The following is a 6,000-nucleotide window of genomic DNA, read 5'->3' as shown; positions in this document are numbered from 1 at the left end:
AATAAATAAAATAACTGTGCAGCTGTGGTATAACTTGCATCAAGTTCAATAATAAATAAAATAACTTCCATCAAGTTCAATAATAAATAAAACAAGTGTTATAACTTGCATCAAGTTCAATAATAAATCAAAAAAAGTGTTATAACTTGCATCAAGTTCAATAATAAATCAAAAAAAGTGTTATAACTTGCATCACGTTCAATAATAAATCAAAAAAAGTGTTATAACTTGCATCAAGTTCAATAATAAATCAAACAAAAGTGTTATAACTTGCATCACGTTCAATAATAAATCAAAAAAAGTGTTATAACTTGCATCAAGTTCAATAATAAATCAAATAAAAGTGTTATAACTTGCATCAAGTTCAATAATAAATCAAATAACTTGCATCAAGCTCAATAATAAATCAAAAAAAGTGTTATAACTTGCATCAAGTTCAATAATAAAAAATAAAAAAAGTGTTATAACTTGCATCAAGTTCAATAATAAATCAAATAACTTGCATCAAGTTCAATAATAAATAAAATAAAAGTGCCACTTTGCAATCTTTGCAAAAAAAAAGGAGGAGCTATATGCATTTGGCAAGACAGGGCAAGTGACAGCACTTTTCCCCGGGAGAGCCACCTTGCTTCACTGTGAAACAGCACGGCTGTATGATCAGCTCCCATTTCCTCACACAGTGCAGAGAACAGTCGCACTTTCAGTGCGACTGTGTACCGCGCTCACAACATCTGTTAAAACCTCATTGAGTTCGGGGCTGAGCTGCCTTGACGCGAGTGCTTCCCGGTGAAGCACTCGTCAGATTTTTGTTTCTCTGCAGGCACTGGCTCTGGCTCGACGACCTTTGAGGTGCGAGTCACAAATGTATATATTTGTGTAATTGTGGTCCACACATTAGCCTGCTACCCATCCGCGCGAAAGTTTGTTCCGCTTAGCCCCGCCCCCATTAGTTACTGTTGCTATGTCTGTCAAACTTTCGCTCCTACCGAGAAATTTAAAGCCTACAGTAAAAATAAGTACCGGTAATTTCCATTTATTTATATAGCGGATTTCACAGACAGAATCACAAAGTGATTTACAGTGTGTATAGAAAATGAAAGCATAGTAAAAAAAAAAAATCTAAGAATATAATGATAAAAAAAAAATTTAAAGTGAAATTTCCTCCCGTTCCTCGCGCCCCACCTGTCATGTCTCTATTCCCCACCAGTGGGGCGCGCCCCACACTTTGAGAAACGCTGGCTTAACCTATTGTGACTACAACAATCTACAAGGTTAATGTAGGTTGCTTCTCTTTTTCCCCCTCCATTTTTCTGCATTCTTTCATATCTCAAGTTATCATTACGTATATGTATTGTTGCATTTAAACAACTGTATTGTTGATAATAAAGGTAAATTATTGGTATTGTTCATTATCAATAGCGCTATTTCTATTGGTATTTGTATTGATCCATTTGTAGTGTAATAATGCTCATTGTCATTTCTGTATTATTTTTTATTTTTCGCTAACTGCTTATTTGCTATTACTTTTACCATCATATTTGTACATGTCATATTTGCTGATGTTGCTCTATTGTTGTTGTTGTTGTTGTTTGCTGTTGTTGTTTTTGTCTCTCTGTCTAATCCCCCTCTTGTCCCCACAATTTCCCCCTCTGTCTTCTTTTTTTTTCTCTTTCTATCCCCTCCTGCTCCGGCCCGGCTGCACTAAATGATAATATAAATACATTTAATAAAGTCAAATACAAATAAGGCAACAAGAGAAGTATCCTACACTTCTCTTTTGTAAAGTAAATCTGAACAGCCGACATGGGCATCTACATCAACTATATGATTTGCCTGAGAAGCTGGACAGGACAAAAAAAAAAAAAAGAAAAAAAAAAAAGAAATGTTTTAAATTAGATTTTCCTCTAAGGTTTTATTTCTCCCCTTTTGTTGAGAAGAATTGTTGTACATTCTTGGGTAGCAGGTTATAGTTTGCTTTATACATAATTTTAGCTATTTGCAAATGCACCAAATCGTTAAATTTCAATAATTGTGATTCAATAAATAAAGGGTTTGTATGTTCTCTATATCCAACATTATGTATTATTCTAATTGATCTTTCAACACAGTTAGTGAATGAAGCGCACATTTGTAGTTATTTCCCCATATTTCTGCACAATAACTCAGATATGCTGACGAGGTGCTTAAAAGATTTTATTCATTATTAAAGTAAATGATAAATAAATGGGTTGTACTTGTATAGCGCTTTTCTACCTTCAAGGTACTCAAAGCGCTTTGACACTACTTCCACATTTACCCATTCACACACACATTCACACACTGATGGAGGGAGCTGCCATGCAAGGCGCTACCAGCACCCATCAGGAGCAAGGGTGAAGTGTCTTGCTCAGGACACAACGGACATGACGAGGTTGGTACTAGGTGGGGATTGAACCAGGGACCCTCGGGTCGCGCACGGCCACTCTACCACTGCGCCACGCCGTCCCCAGTACAGTGTTTTAGTTTCCTAAATTCAAAGACAGTGTTACTGTTCAAACTGTGTGTAATGTTACAGTGTCGAAAATATGAGATATACATAAATAAAAAATGGGCCTTGTTTTTTAATGAACACTTAGGCTTATTATATTATGGGCAGCACGGTGGTACAGGGGTTAGTGCATGTGCCTCACAATACGAAGGTCCTGACTGAGTAGTCCTGAGGGATCTTTCTGTGTGGAGTTTGCATGTTTTCCCCGTGACTGCGTGGGTTCCCTCCGGGTACTCCGGCTTCCTCCCACCTCCAAAGACATGCACCTGGGGATAGGTTGATTGGCAACACAAAAAAATTGGCCCTAGTGTGTGGATGTGAGTGTGAATGTTGTCTGTCTATCTGTATTGGCCCTGCGATGAGGTGGTGACTTGTCTTGTCCGGGGTGTACCCCGCCTTCCGCCCGAATGCAGCTGAGATAGGCTCCAGCACCCCCCGCGACCGCAACAGGGACAAGCGGTAGAAAATGGATGGATGGACTTAGGCTTATTATGATACTTATTTTAAAGGGGCTGTTTGCAACATTAACACAGATGCCTAGAGGGCGCTAAGTTTTCAATGTATTTTAAGCGTTATATCCCGCCCTCTTTCAGCTTCTATGACGTAACTTTGTACGTATGTAACACATGCACGCACATTAGCTCTAGGTGTTGTAAGCTAAAAATACCGATTTGGAGAGTTAGCATTTGCAATCATTAAATGTATATTCTATCATAACAACAATATTACTGCAATTGTTCGTTGCTTCTTTTGGACTGCTTTTTGATGTGTGCACGCGCTCTCTGCGCGTACGTGTTGATGAGACAGGGTGAGTGACCGCCGTAAACACCAATCATTTCATTCGGGCGGGTAAAAAAAATGTTAAAAAAATATAGACAGTTTTCTTCACCAAATGATTCCCGAGCGCGGCCACCGCTGCTGCTCCTCTCACCTCCCAGGGGGTGAACATGGGGATGGGTCAAAAGCAGAGGATAATTTCACCACATCTAGTGTGTGTGTGACTATCATTGGGACTTTAACTCTAAAGCAGGGGTTCCCAAACTTTTTGACTCGGGGGCCCGCATTGGGTTAAAAAAAATTTGGCCGGGGGCCGGGCTGTATATGTGTATATATATATATATATATATAAATATATATATATATATATATATATATATATACAGTATATATATATATATATATATATATATATATATATATATATATATATATATATATATATATATATATATATATGTATGTATATATATATATATATATATATATATATATATATATATATATATATATATATATATATATATATATATATATATATATATATATATATATATACACATATGCATTGTCTTTATAATTCGTTTTGTCATTTAACATCAATCATACTTGCCAACCCTCCCGGATTTTCCGGGAGACTCCCGAAATTCAGCGCCTCTCCCGAAAACCTCCGGGGACAAATTTTCTCCCGAAAATCTCCCGAAATTCAGGCGGACCTGAGTGACGTGTCGACAGCCTGTTTTCACGTCCGCTTTCCCACAATATAAACACCGTGCCTGCCCAATCACGTTATAACTGTAGAATGATCGAAGGCGAGTTCTTGGTTTCTTATGTGGGTTTATTGTTAGGCAGTTTCATTAACGTCCTCCCAGCGCGGCACCAACACACAACAACAGCAGTCATGTTTTCGTCTACAGTAAAGCAGTTCGTCTGCCGTAAACAGCAATGTTGTGACACTCTTAAACAGGGCAATACTGCCATGTAGTGCATTTGATGAAAGCACTTTTGTGAGTGCCACACATCAATGCATCATCAGAGAGGGTGTTCAGCATGGTTAGAAAAATAGTGACAGAAAATAGAACAAGGATGGACAATTCAACCCTTAACTCAACAATGAGTAGATGAGTGTTATGTGTGTGTATATGTGTAAATAAATGAACACTGAAATTCAAGTATTTATTATATATATATATATATATATATATATATATATATATATATATATATATATATAGCTAGAATTCACTGAAAGTCAAGTATTTCTTATATATATATATATATATATATATATATATATATATATATATATATATATATATATATATATATATATATATATATATATATGAAATACTTGACTTGGTGAATTCTAGCTGTAAATATACTCCTCCCCTCTTAACCATGCCCCCCCCCCCCCCCGCCCCCCAACTATTCCCCCCCCCCCACCCCCGACCCCCCCCCCCCCCGAAATCGGAGGTCTCAAGGTTGGCAAGTATGCATCAATTAACATTGATGTTCATCAACATTTAACATTGTCACGTTATCGATGGGAAAATTCATTTTTAGACAATATGATTTGCCTGAGCAGCTAGGAGACACCAAGAGTAACAAGCGGTAGAAAAATGGATTAGAAAGGAAAGATTAAAAATAAATAAATAAATAAACACTTTTTTTTTAACTTGGGACTTTCTGTGGGCCGGATTTTGAATGCTGGGGGGCCGGGTCCGTGCCCACGGGCCGTAGTTTTGGTGCTCCTGCTCTAAAAACTTAGTGGCCACATGCGTGGACAGCACCTTTTAGCTCTTATTTCCAAAATTGTGTACACTACTGAATAGGGGTCTTATGGCCCTTATTAAAGTACCAATGATTGTCACACACACACTTGGTGTGGCGAAATTATTCTCTGCATTTGACCCATCACCCTTTATCACCCCCTGGGAGGTGATGTGGACACTTATACTGATGTCTGGTGGTGTCAGAATGGAATTGGGGGAAAAAAGTGTAATAATAAGAATTAGCATGTCACTAAACATGAAGTGCACGTTTGTTACTTATGGACTAAGTACATCATATAAAAAGATGATTCTTAGTTTTTATTCTAATTAGGGTCCAATAAGCCCAAATAGCAAAGAGAAATACAATTAAAAAACACAAATAAACAAACAGCTTGGGCCTTAAGATGTTAACTTAACACATGTTTTGTTAAACCACTAATGGTAACATAAGCTAGGCAGTGGTGTTCTTGTTATATTGTTTTGCTTTGTAAAGTACTTGGAGAGCCAAGTGTTTTCTGAGGTGATACTTGGTGATAACAGTTTAAGAACCACTGTTGTAGAAAATGTGACTGGCACAATGTAAAAAAAACTAAACTAAAAAGCATTTTCCTCAACCTTACAAAATAAAAAAAATGTGGGACATGCGCATTGCCATACTTGCCAACCCTCCCGGATTTTCCGGGAGACTCCCGAAATTCAGCGCCTCTCCCGAAAACCTCCCGGGACAAATTTTCTCCCGAAAGTCTCCCGAAATTCAGGCGGACCTGAGTGACGTGTCGACAGCCTGTTTTCAAGTCCGCTTTCCCACAATATAAACAGCATGCTTGCCCAATCACGTTATAACTGTAGAATGATCGAGGGCGAGTTCTTAGTTTCTTATGTGGGTTTATTGTTAGGCAGTTTCATTAACATCCTCCCAGC

The sequence above is a fragment of the Nerophis lumbriciformis genome, linkage group LG08 (genome assembly GCF_033978685.3).
Source record: "Nerophis lumbriciformis linkage group LG08, RoL_Nlum_v2.1, whole genome shotgun sequence".
Taxonomy (NCBI): Eukaryota; Metazoa; Chordata; class Actinopteri; order Syngnathiformes; family Syngnathidae; genus Nerophis; species Nerophis lumbriciformis.
The sequence above is the reverse complement of the archived record's forward strand: the minus strand, read 5'-3'. Positions refer to the sequence as shown.